This window comes from Neoarius graeffei, chromosome 15 (assembly GCF_027579695.1).
Source record: "Neoarius graeffei isolate fNeoGra1 chromosome 15, fNeoGra1.pri, whole genome shotgun sequence".
Classification (NCBI taxonomy): Eukaryota; Metazoa; Chordata; class Actinopteri; order Siluriformes; family Ariidae; genus Neoarius; species Neoarius graeffei.
Genome location: NC_083583.1, coordinates 65,924,509 through 65,938,819, shown reverse-complemented (window position 1 = coordinate 65,938,819; position 14,311 = coordinate 65,924,509).

Below are 14,311 nucleotides of genomic sequence, written 5' to 3'. Positions count from 1 at the left end.
TCTTTGGCTAAGTGTTCAGGTCAGTGGCAAGAGTTAGGCCCTTGGTTAAAGGTGTTGTTGCTAACAGATGATTGGAGGGAAATAGATAAAGGGGGAACTTTTTTCTCTATTTCACCAAGCTTACGGTGTCCATTTCTTTCATCTTTCCCCTGTTGTAAGGATTAGATATTCAGTCATGCAAAGTGAAGAAAATGATGAGTGTTCAGAACAAAACACAGAAGAACATTTCTTAAAAAGGAATATTCCTGAGTCCCTTGGGCAATATTACCATATGATTTTGGCTGTATCAAGAACGTTAAGCCACTGAATGTACATCCAAAATCATCTTTTTGGCCCTAATAGAGCTCAGTATCATTGATAGAAATATATGATTGAAACTAGTACAGCCTGTTCTGATTGCTAATTGATGCTTGAAACTGAAACAGCCTGTTTTGATTGCTACAGTGGTGCTTGAAAGTTTGTGAACCCTTTAGAATTTTCTATATTTCTGCATAAATATGACCTAAAACATCATCAGATTTTCACACAAGTCCTAAAAGTAGATAAAGAGAACCCAGTTAAACAAATGAGACAAAAATATTATACTTGGCCATTTATTTATTGAGGAAAATGATCCAATATTGCATATCTGTGAGTGGCAAAAGTATGTGAACCTTTGATTTCAGTATCTGGTGTGACCCCCTTGTGCAGCAATAACTGCAACTAAACGTTTGCGGTAACTGTTGATCAGTCCTGCACACTGGCTTGGAGGAATTTTAGCCCGTTCCTCTGTAACGAACAGCTTCAACTTTGGGATGTTGGTGGGTTTCCTCACATGAACTGCTCGCTTCAGGTCCTTCCACAACATTTCGATTGGATTAAGGTCAGGACTTTGACTTGGCCATTCCAAAACATTAACTTTATTCTTCTTTAACCATTCTTTAGTAGAACGACTTGTGTGCTTAAGGTCATTGTCTTACTGCATTACCCACCTTCTCTTGAGATTCAGTTCATGGACAGATGTCCTGACATTTTCCTTTAGAATTTGCTGGTATAATTCAGAATTCATTGTTCCATCAATGATGGCAAGCCGTCCTGGCCCAGATGCAGCAAAACAAGCCCAAACCATGATACTACCACCACCATGTTTCACAGATGGGATAAGGTTCTTATGCTGGAATGCAGTGTTTTCCTTTCTCCAAACATAACGCTTCTCATTTAAACCAAAAAGGTCTATTTTGGTCTCATCCATCCCAAAACATTTTTCCAATAGCCTTTTGGCTTGTCCACATGATCTTTAGCAAACTGCAGATGAGCAGCAATGTTCTTTTTGGAGAGCAGTGGCTTTCTCCTTGCAACCCTGCCATGCACACCATTGTTGTTCAGTGTTCTCCTGATGGTGGACTCAGGAACATTAGCATTAGCCAATGTGAGAGAGGCCTTCAGTTGCTTAGAAGTTACCCTGGGGTCCTTTGTGACCTCGCCAACTATTACATGCCTTGCTCTTGGGATGATCTTTGTTGGTCAACCAATCCTGAGGAGGGTAACAATGGTCTTGAATTTCCTCCATTTGTACACAATATGTCTGACTGTGGATTGGTGGAGTCCAAACTCTTTAGAGATGGTTTTGTAACCTTTTCGAGCCTGATGAGCATCAACAACACTTTTTCTGAGGTCCTCAGAAATCTCCTTTGTTCATGCCATGATACACTTCCACAAACATGTGTTGTGAAGATCAGACTTTGATAGATCCCTGTTCTTTAAATAAAACAGGGTGCCCACTCACACCTGATTGTCATCCCATTGATTGAAAACACCTGACTCTAATTTCACCTTCAAATTAACTGCTAATCCTAGAGGTTCACATACTTTTGCCACTCACAGATATGTAATATTGGATCATTTTCCTCAATAAATAAATGACCAAGTATAATATTTTTGTCTCATTTGTTTAACTGGGTTCTCTTTATCTACTTTTAGGATTTGTGTGAAAATCTGATGATGTTTTAGGTCATATTTATGCAGAAATATAGAAAATTCTAAAGGGTTCACAAACTTTCAAGCACCACTGTACTTGTTTTGGTTAGTTAAATTATTGAGACTTATCTTCTCTTGCACATTCTGCTCTCTGCTTAATGAAGATTCTTTTGACCAGTAATGTCTTTCTTCTTTTCATAAGATTATGATCCTGACAGGTGATGGAATGGTCCATAGTGTCTCTCTTCTTTCATAAAGTAGTGTAGTCTAAACCAGTGATGTCATGCTTCATCACCCATTTTCATTACCTTTTCATACATAGAAAGCTTAGCTTCATCAATCACATCATTATCATCATCATCATCATCATCATCATGCTACAACACACTCTTGAATGTGAAGATATACTCATTTTTGTCCTACAATAAACTGAGAAACATTTCTGAACAGCTGTGTCTGTGTCAGTGACTGTCTGCTCCTGGATATCCGTGAGGCAGAATCTGTTAGGCGGCAGAGGTCTTCATTCCTCGATTATACTTAGTCAATTTGACCTCCTCTGGTACAGACAGATTAAAACCTAACAATCCTCTTTCTGTTGAGGCAGAGCAAGGTTTAGATGACATTGTTACCTCACTGATTGAGAGGGGTGCAATTGTCCTTTGTGAAACCAGTCCAGTAAATAGCCCACGTATTGCAATCAGAAAAACAAACCTCTCCTGGTATCTGGTGCAGGATCTGAGGGGTGTGAATTCGGCTGTACATCCCTCTGCTCCAGTTGTTCCAAATCTGTCCAACATTTTTTCAAATATGACTCCAAATTCAAAAGTTTCCTCAGTCATTGATTTGGCAAATGCATTTTTTCTGTATCCCTGTGCACAAGGACAGTCAGTATTGGTTTGGATTTAAATTTAAGGGCAAATGTTACCAGTGGTGCATTATGCCACTTGGTTTCTGTGAATCACGTTTTGTTTTTGTTTTTTCTCAAGAGTTGTAGAAAAACTTTCCAACCACCAGATGGCAGCATCCTTTTGAGTTACATTGATTTGCTGTTGTGCTCTGCAATAGAAGAGAAATGTGAATTGGACATGAAATCTGTAGTATTGTTTTTGGCTGAAAATGATCACAAATATTCCATGTCTAAACTACAGTTGGCTTAAACGAGAATAAAATATTTGGGGTACATCCGAACATCTGAAGGGCGACAAATTGATTCAGACTGAGTTTTCAGCACCTTTAACTCACCTAAGCTCACAGCAAAACAACAGGTGATGAGTTAGCTTTGTATGCGAAATTACTGTCAACCCTTATTGATTTTTGCATCAATTTCCCAACCATTGCAAGACATTGCACATGGTCATGATTTGGCATTAAATGACCACGTTCAATGGACAGTTGAGGTGGATGCCACATTTGATCATTTGAAAACAGCAATTGCGTCGGCTCTGTGTCTAGAACCCAGATTATCATAAAGCTTTCCAACTGTTTAGTTTTTTTTTTCTTTTTTATCAGACATCTAGTTTTTGGGTTTGTTTACCTGACATGTTTCGACGTACGACTGTCGTCTTCCTCAGAGTGTCACCGGATGTTATTGGTGACGCATCTTTTATCAGCTGATGTTTCTGAAGGCGTGGCCTTCCTGTCTGGTTTGACAGGTCGGTCACGCCTTCTACTGTCTGTTCGTCCCCTGCAAGATGGCACTCCAGGTGTGGGAGAGCATGTATGCTCTCTCATCCCGGTTGATGGTCTTCGGGCTTCGCTTACGGATCTCCATGGCCTCCCTGATCCAGCGCTGATGTTTGTTATCTTCTGTGCGGATGACTCTGGCATTCCCCCAGTCCATAATATGATTTTCCCTTTTGCAGTGATCTGTTATAGCTGACTTATAATTTTCCTGTTGTGCCTTTTCTTTTATTGTTCGGGTTTGTCTTGTAGCTGTCTCCTTTTCGCCCTTTTTCTTATGTTCATTTTTTCTTGTGTTGAGACTCCTTCCTGTCTCCCCAATGTAAGTTTTATTGCATAATTGACATGGAATCTCATATATGGTGTTGCATCTGTTGTCCAGATGTATTCTGTCTTTGGGATGAACCAGGATCTGACGGAGTGTTGTGTATGGTTTGACAGGTGTGTTAATGTTGTGTTTCCTCATTGCTCTTTGAATGCGTTCAGTTATTCCCCTAATGCATGGTAATGTAACTACTCCCCTGTGTTTTTGTTTGTTGGTTTGTTTTTTTCTTTTTCTTCTGTGTTTTTTTGTTCTTAACCTGTTCCACCCCTTTGGATATTGCCCATTGTGGATATTGACATGCCTTCAGTGCGTGTTGTATATGTTGTTCCTCCTGTTCTTTGTCCTGTGGATCTGTAATTATTGCTGTGCATTCATGTAATGTTCTGACTACTGATATTTTGTGCATTATGGGGTGTTCGGAAGTCCAGTTTAAATATTGGTCGGTGTGTGTGGGTTTTCTGTGTACTTTTATTTTGATGTCCCCATCTTCTGTGTGATGTATTTTTAAGTCCAAAAATGCTATTGACTGTTCCGTTTCTTCTTCATGTGTGAATTTTATATTGCCGGTATTGTCTATGGTGTTGAGATGGTCGGTGAGTTGTTGAGCGTGTGCCCTCTTCACTTTTTCTAGTACGTCATCCACGTAACGTTTCCAGAGTGTTGGCCTGTATTCTGCTGGTATTGTAGTGAGTGCTTTCTGCTCCAGGTCTTCCATGAAAAAGCCGTGGAAGGTGTGACCGACCTGTCAAACCAGACAGGAAGGCCACGCCTTCAGAAACATCAGCTGATAAAAGATGTGTCACCAATAACATCCAGTGACACTCTGAGGAAGACGACAGTCGTACGTCGAAACATGTCAGGTAAACAAACCCAAAAACTAGATGTCTGATAAAAAAGAAAAAAAAAACCTAACTATATTTAATATAAGACATAATGAACGTAATCGAAATATTAAGAATAAGTTACGGAGACGAAAGCATCAAGGAGTTTCGCCGCCTAGAGAGATTGACACGGAAACGGGCACGCTACAGGAATCACCTGAGATTCAATCTGCGCTGCCGGGATGAAGAAGTCGTACCGGCCAGCCTGAACATCAAGAACCCAATTCCAACCAGAAACGCGGAAAAGATGATCAGGAAAGTGCGGATGACTCTGGTAAAAGAACGGATACGGTGCACAACTGACAAATTAAATAGCATCAACAGCGAACTACACAGGGAGACGGAAACTTTCAAACGCCGGTTTCCCCAGAACAAGGAAACGGAATTAGCAATACACGGACACTTGGCAGACATACACGAGCAGGAATTCACCAAGACAAAAACCCGACAAATCCGAAAACTGGACAAACTCATCGCACAGAAAAAGAAGGCAGAACCGGAGCACGCACACATCAACGAAAAATGGATTCATAACATATCAAGGTACAAACTCTCACAAGCAGAATGCAGTATATTAGCAAAAGGACTCAACTACGCTGTCACACCGAACAACATACCACACGATGAATTCATTCTGGCAACTGAATTAGCATGTGAGAAAATACAGGATCAGGGACAAAAAGCAGCACTAAGAAACACAATAGCTGGTATATTGAAAACGGCCAAACCACCACCCAGTAACATCACAAAACAGGAAGCCAAAGCTATGAAAACATTAGCAAAAAATAAAGATATCACAATCCTCCCAGCAGATAAAGGCAGAACAACAGTTATTATGGACACTGATGAATATGAACGGAAAATGATTGAATTACTCAGTGACAACGCATTTGAAATATTAAAAAAAGACCCAACAGAAGACAAGAAAAAGAAACTTAAAGCACTACTCAAACCACTACTCGATGAAAATAAAATAGATAAGCAGGCATACAATCATTTAGTACCCACAGCCAATGTCATCCCCAGGATTTACGGAACACCAAAGATACACAAACCAGGAACACCATTACGCCCCATAGTAGATAGCATTGGTTCAGTCACATACAACTTATCAAAAGCACTCACCGAAATAATTAAACCATTACTAGGACTCACAGACCAACACTGCAAAAACTCAAAACAACTGGCAGAAGAACTAAAAAACATAAAAATGCAGCAAGACGAAGTTTTCATATCACACGACGTCATATCTCTGTTCACCAGAACACCCACGGAAGCCACCATACAGATAGTACAAGAAAAATTAAAAACAGACAGGACGCTCAAACCTCACTGTACAAGACATCACTCAGCTCCTTCAATTCATCGCCACATCCACATACTTTCAGTTCAGGAATACAATTTACAGACAGAAGGAAGGTTTTGCCATGGGAGACCCACTATCAGCCATCATGTGCGGCTTTTTCATGGAAGACCTGGAGCAGAAAGCACTCACTACAATACTAGCAGAATACAGGCCAACACTCTGGAAACGTTACGTGGATGACATACTAGAAAAAGTGAAGAGGGGACACGCTCAACAACTCACCGACCATCTCAACACCATAGACAATACCGGCAATATAAAATTCACACATGAAGAAGAAACGGAGCAGTCAATAGCATTTTTGGACTTAAAAATACATCACACAGAAGATGGGGACATCAAAATAAAAGTACACAGAAAACCCACACACACCGACCAATATTTAAACTGGACTTCCGAACACCCCATAATGCACAAAATATCAGTAGTCAGAACATTACATGAACGCACAGCAATAATTACAGATCCACAGGACAAAGAACAGGAGGAACAACATGTACAACACGCACTGAAGGCATGTCAATATCCACAATGGGCAATATCCAAAGGGGTGGAACAGGTTAAGAACAACAAAACACAGAAGAAAGAGAAAAAAACAAACCAACAAACAAGAACACAGGGGAGTAGTTACATTACCATACATTAGGGGAATAACTGAACGCATTCAAAGAGCAATGAGGAAACACAACATTAACACACCTGTCAAACCATACACAACACTCCGTCAGATCCTGGTTCATCCCAAAGACAGAATACATCCGGACAACAGATGCAACACCATATATGAGATTCCATGTCAATTATGCAATAAAACTTACATTGGGGAGACAGGAAGGAGTTTCATCTCATCTCATTATCTCTAGCCGCTTTATCCTTCTACAGGGTCGCAGGCAAGCTGGAGCCTATCCCAGCTGACTACGGGCGAAAGGCGGGGTACACCCTGGACAAGTCACCAGGTCATCACAGGGCTGACACATAGACACAGACAACCATTCACATTCACACCTACGGTCAATTTAGAGTCACCAGTTAACCTAACCTGCATGTCTTTGGACTGTGGGGGAAACCCACGCGGACACGGGGAGAACATGCAAACTCCGCACAGAAAGGCCCTCGCCGGCCCCGGGGCTCGAACCCAGGACCTTCTTGCTGTGAGGCGACAGTGCTAACCACTACACCACCGTGCCGCCCCGGAAGGAGTTTCAACACAAGAAAAAATGAACATAAGAAAGAGTGCGAAAAGGAGACAGCTACAAGACAAACCCGAACAATAAAAGAAAAGGCACAACAGGAAAATTATAAGTCAGCTATAACAGATCACTGCAAAAGGGAAAATCATATTATGGACTGGGGCAATGCCAGAGTCATCCGCACAGAAGATAACAAACATCAGCGCTGGATCAGGGAGGCCATGGAGATCCGTAAGCGAAGCCCGAGGACCATCAACCGGGATGAGGGAGCATACATGCTCTCCCACACCTGGAGTGCCATCTTGCAGGGGACAAACAGACAGTAGAAGGCGTGACCGACCTGTCAAACCAGACAGGAAGGCCACGCCTTCAGAAACATCAGCTGATAAAAGATGCGTCACCAATAACATCCGGTGACACTCTGAGGAAGACGACAGTCGTACGTCGAAACATGTCAGGTAAACAAACCCAAAAACTAGATGTCTGATAAAAAAGAAAAAAAAACTAACTATATTTAATATAAGACATAATGAACGTAATCGAAATATTTCCAACTGTTTGTAAATGAAAATAATGGATTCACGTCTGCCGTTCTAATTCAAAAACACAGAGACAAAAAAAAAAAAACTGTTGCATTTTAACCTAAATGTGAAGACCCAGTGATTTGAGGCCATCCTCCATGTATGAGATCATAGCTGAAGCAGTTCTATCTAACTCCAATCTTGTAGCCATGCATAAATTGGAGGTCTTTGTCCCAAATCAGGTGCACCAAATTTTGACATCAGCCCATACATCACGATTACCAAGCAGACGTGTTGACCTCCAAAACATTTTTTTTTTTTTGCTTTGGCCAGTGTTACTATTCACCAGTGTAACACATTAAATCCAGCTACAGTACTGCCAAATGAGCTAGATGGGGTACACCATGACTGTTTGACTGTTTTTGTTTGTTTGTTTATTTGTTTTTTTGTATATGTTGTGTAATTGCAAACAAGTCAATTTAGATATCTACTGACAAAAAGTACTCCAAAATAGGCCAATCAAATTGATTTGCTACTGCTCTGAATTATTAAACCAAAATGTATAACTGTAAGATTATGAAAAAGTATTTTGAAGAAAATAAGCCAGTATAAAACACTACATCAGGTTTACACCCTACTCTTTAAGAAAAGCACAGTGTTTTCTTTAACGTGCACTGGGTGTTGCTCTCCAATACACGGAATCTCCATTTAACGTCCTATCTGAGGCCCACTTTACACGGGGAAAGTCTGAAACAAAAACGCAAAAGTCCGTTTTCGTTCTGACTTTTTTCCGCGTCTACACGACCGTTTTCAAGGAGGAAATCTGCGTCTATACGGTGACGCATAAATGTGTGGAATTCAATTGGATGTGCATGCCAGGCGGCTAGGTGGTGCTGTGAAAGACCTCCGCTATGTCTGCACGCATGCGCAACGTCTTCCGTCTTGTCTGATCTGCACATCTGCGCCGCGAAAACTCTGACTACTCTGGCTATGGTAAGTAAGAAAGTAAGTAAAAAAGTAAGAGCATACTATACTTGCCTCTGTTCATTAGCGGTATATGTGCAGATTCGGTATAGATGTTCGAAGGACTCCTGGACGTTTATTAAAGCTGCCAGAGCAGCTTGAAGGTCTGTTGGATCGATGTAATCAGACATGCTCTTACTTTTTTACTTACTTTTTTATTTCCCGGGATGGCATGTACAGTATATGACATATGTATGACGTAAACGCATACCCGACGTGAGCAGATCCGAGCAGAGTTTCGCGTATTGGGTAGTTTAGATGGATATGCAACGGGGGCTGTTTTTAACTTATCCACTCTGGAAGGCGTTTTCAATTTTTTCCATTTTTCAGCCTCGGAAACGCCATCCCCGTGTAGACGAAAGGCACTTCCGATAAAATATTTAGTCGTTTTTACCCGACAGCGTCCTCGTGTAAACGGGCCCTGAGGGACAAATGTTGATCATGTAGAACTAAAATTCATGGAGGAGGTTTCATGCAAGGTTGGAAACCCGTGTGATTGGAAAAGAACTTAACCCTACCAGAAAAGACAGGACCAGGTCTTACTGCACTGTTCTCTGGCAGTTTAAGGAGCAAGTCCAGCCAGCTTAAAAATCACAAGTGCTCTAATAAGCTAGCTGATGTATTGACAACACATGAGTCATCCAGTCATGCATGCCACCGTCCTGGACTCCAAACATATGATAACCTGCCAAGGACAACACAAATTGTTACACAAATTGAAGTCTGCCTGTGAATGGTGTCATCAAGTGTTTGTTCACTTGTTCTTTAAAAGACTGGACAACATGACTCTTAATTTTTCTTACAACCATGTCTGGAAGGTTGTTCCATATCCTTATTGTAGAGTGAAGGGAACCTCTGTCCACTGTTGATGTTTTTGCATTTGGCATAGCCAGGGTATGGTCAGGCATAGATGTGCTGGCACAAGTAATTGGATATTGTATCTAAACCATGTGCTGACTTGACTGATCTAGCTGAATGATGATTTTGTGTTTTATGGGCCATTTTTAAGTTCGCCGATGGTATTTATGCTACTGCATATACAATTGTAGTTGGTTTTGGAGTGGTTGAGGCTTTCAGCCTGCCCTCTAATTTCTGCCATCAGATCCCTGAAGCTCATCCAGAATGCTGTAACTCGCCTGGGCTACAGCCTCCCTCGTTCTTTCCATGTCACCCCTCTGCTTGCTGACATACATTGGCTACCTATCCCAGCTCATATCAAATTTAAGACATTGGTGCTAGCTTAGGGGTGGCATGATGGTGTAGTGGTTAGCGCTGTCGCCTCACAGCAAGAAGGTCTGGGTTCGAGCCCCGTGGCCAGCAAGGGCCTTTCTGTGTGGAGTTTGCATGTTGCCTGCGTGGGTTTCCTCTGGGTGCTCCAGTTTCCCCCACAGTCCAAAGACATGCAGGTTAGGTTAACTGGTGACTCTAAATTGACTGTAGATGTGAATGGTTGTCTGTGTCTATGTGTCAGCCCTGTGATGACCTGGCGACTTGTCCAGGGTGTACCCTGCCTTTCGCCCGTAGTCAGCTGAGATAGGCTCCAGCTTGCCTGCGACCCTGTAGAACAGGATAAAGTGGCTAGAGATGATGAGATGAGATGGTGCTAGCTTACCAGACTGTCAAGGGGTTAGGGCCAACATACCTCCAGAGTCTGATCCACCCCTTCACACCAGCCAGATCCCTTCATTCCACTGCTACTGGTTGCCTGGCCACTCCTGCCGAGCCCGCTCAAGACTGCTGTCTGTCCTGGTTCCCCATTGGTGGAATGACCTTATCATTGAGGTCAGAACTGCCAACTCCCTGACCACTTTCAAGCGCAAGACTGAAGACTCACCTCTTGAGGCTGCACCTCTCCCCTGCTTCCCTGCCCACTGTGTAACTGCGTTTTGGTCTAGCTTGGGGTTAGCCGTTTGAGTTCTCTATTTAGTTGTACTTTACATGGTTGATTTGTTTCCTTGGCTGTTTGAGTATTAATACTTTAACAGAATATTACACTAGGTATTGTTGTCACTTGTTCAGTTGGCACTAGAACTTTCTTGTCTAGAAGTTCAGCACTTCGTGTACCTGTCTTTTGCACTTGTTGTACATCACTGGATAAGAGCATCTGCTAAATACCATGTAATATAATGTTATCTCTCTGCACAGGCAGCTTAACTATTTGCACTCATGTATGTATTTTGTCAGAGGGCCAGTCTCTCACTGTTTACATAGACAGTGCTTATGCTTTTTCTGTTGCTCATCTGACAGGTATGCTTTGGAAGCACAGAGGATTTTAAAGATCTTCCAGAAAACCCATTGCCCATTTTACTCTGATATCCAACTTATTGGATGCAAATACATCTTTGATTGCTGCTTGTAGATGTAAAGCTCATACAAATAACTCTGATCCTGGTTCTGTATGCAATGCTCTGTTGATTTAGTGGTGAAAGAAATTACAATGCAAGAGACTTCTTTGCAAATGTCACAGTACACAAATCCTGCACAAGTGGAATGTGATGATTTCTCACTGTCTAACCCAAAGGATCTTGTCAAATTACAGCAAAGAGCAATGGCTAAATTAAAATGTTGATTAACTGTGCATAAAAGTCCCTGAGAGTGGGTGGAACACTGAAGCACAGGTAGGTGGGTAGTGATGGTAAATTCGGTCATTTTATTTTTACACACAGCCTTTCAGCTTTGTCTAATGTGTATACTCCACACACACACACACACACACACACACACACACGAATACTCCGGTTGGGAGATGAACCACCTCTCCGCTCTCTCCCTCCTTATCGGCTCTTACCCATCACTGCAAAACACACACACACACACAAATATAGAGCATCAATTAACCACAGGTGTGATCACTTTACCTTCCCTGGCTTCGCCCTCCATTCACAAACCGGCGCTTGACCATGCATCTGCTGCTACATCCCCCCAACCGCCTGACTCAGGCTGGGGAGCCATCCAGCCTGCAGCTGACTCTTCCCCCGACAGGAAACATAGTCTGCCACCACCATCTGCACCCCCGGTCTGTGGATCACCTCGAATTTGAAGGGCTGGAGGGTGAGCTGCGCATTGGCATCTTTCATGTGGTGGACTCACTGGAACGGGGTGTGATCTGAGCAGGGGGTGAAAGGGTGCCCCATCAGGTAGCATTGGAGGGTTCCAATCATTCCAATCATTTTGTGTTGTGTTTATAACACTTCATTTCAAATTAAATACTGTTCATCTTCCATTTATTGTAACACCCTCTAACTGAGCATATTATACTACTCATATTGTATGGGTATTATCACTGTGGTCTTAATCTGAATCAATGAATCTGCCATTGCATCTGAAGTTAGAATACAAAGGGGGAAGAAACAAACTCTTGAAAATGGGCATGGTAGAATAAGGTGAATTAACAGTCCATTTGTTACAGTGAATGAGGGACTTGTAATGATGTGGTTACTTCTTTTAAGTAGATAAATTGTAATAATTAGCGACACCGTATGAGTCACATCTTCAGAGATACATATCCGAACAAAGAGACGGTTCCCATTTAATTAGAAAACTTAACCAAACATCTATCTCAGGATTTAAATCCAGAGGTCATGTATACACAATTCATTGTACAGCGCTGTGCACTTCTTGTTAACATGCATGAAGCGTACAGCACATCACACATCAGACTGTGCAGTACAACTCCAATTCCAAAAAAGCTGTGTAAAGTGTAACTCAAAACACAGTGTGATGATTTGCAAATCCTTTTTGACTTCTATTCAATTGAATATAATACATTTAATGTTCAAAGTGGTAAGCTTTATTGGTTTGTGTAAATATACAATCATTCTGAATTTGATACCTGAACATGTTCCAAAAAACTTGGGACAGGGGCAACAAAAGACTTGGAAAGTTGTGGAATGTTAAAAAAGAAAAAAAAGAAAGAAAACAAAACTAACCTGTTTGGAATATTCTATAGGTAAACAGGTTAATTGGTAACTGGAAAGGCTCAGTTTTTCACAGGGAAGGATGGGGTGAAGTTCACTCCTAAATTGTGGGGACAAATAGTCTACAAGTTTAAGAACAACATTTCTCAATATACAATTGCAAGGAATTTGGGGATTTCATCATCAACAATCTATAATATCATCAAAAGATGCAGAGAATCCAGAGAAATCTCTGCACATAAAGGGCCAAAAACCAACATTGAACGCCCATGTGCTTTGACCCCTCAGGTGGCACTGCTTTAAAAACTGACATGATTATATAAAAGATATTACGACATGGGCTCAGGAACACTTCAGAAAACCAAGGTCTGTAAACAAACATAGTTTGTCACTGCATCTCCTATGCAAAGTGAAAGCCAATTATCAACAACATCCATAAACCCCTCTGAATTCTCTGGGCCTAAGCTCATTTGAGATGGACTGACACAAATGCCGCTTTTCCACTACCAACGCGGCTGAGTTGGGCTGAGCTGTGCCGTGCTGAGTTGGGCTGAGTCGAGCTGAGTGGAGCTGTTGGAGTTGCATTTCGACTACAACCGCGCTGAACCATGCTGGCTGGAAGTGGGTGGACACATTGGGTGGAGTTAGCGAAAGTGGGTGGACGTCACGTGATGTCGTTAGGTGGCGCAAACAGTGACATCAGTGATCTTTTAAGCGGTAGTCTCATGACCCGGATAGTAAACAATAAACATGGAGTCGTTAGTTTTGCTGGTCTTGGTGCTGTGGCTTGTTGTCACCGACAACGCCAACAGATACTGGCAAGAGCGTATAGATGAGGCGAGGCGCATAAGGCTTCAGAAATTCTCATAATTCGTAATTCTTCTTCTTCCGGGTTTACGGTGTTTACAGATCCCAGCGTGCTCGCGGGGCGTGTGTCGGCATGTGAGGACACTCCTCCTCACCAATCAGTGCACAGGGGAGTGTCTCCCCACGCCCCTAGCCCCACTCGGCTCGGTTTGGCTCGCTTCAACCCCACTTCAAAACCGTGCGAGTTTTGGGTGCTAAGCAGGGCTGAAGCGAGCTGAGTCGTGCTGTTCTGAGGTAGTCGAAACGCGAGCCGTGTCGGGCTGAAGTGAGCTGAAGCGAGCTGAAGTGAGCTGAAAAAGGGTAGTGGAAAAGGGCCAAAAGTGGAAAATGTACTGTAGTCTGATGAGTCCACATTTCAAATTTTTTTTTTTTTTGGAAATCATGGATATTGTGTCCTTCAGGCTAAAGAAGAAAACACCATCCAGATACTAACCTGCACAAAGTTCAAAAGCCAGCATCTGTGATGGCATGGGTCACTTGCACATCTGTGAAGGCACCATTAATGCTGAAAGGTACATACAGTACAGGGTTGGAGCAACATATGCTGCATCCAGATGACATCTTTTTCAGGGACGTCCCTGCTTA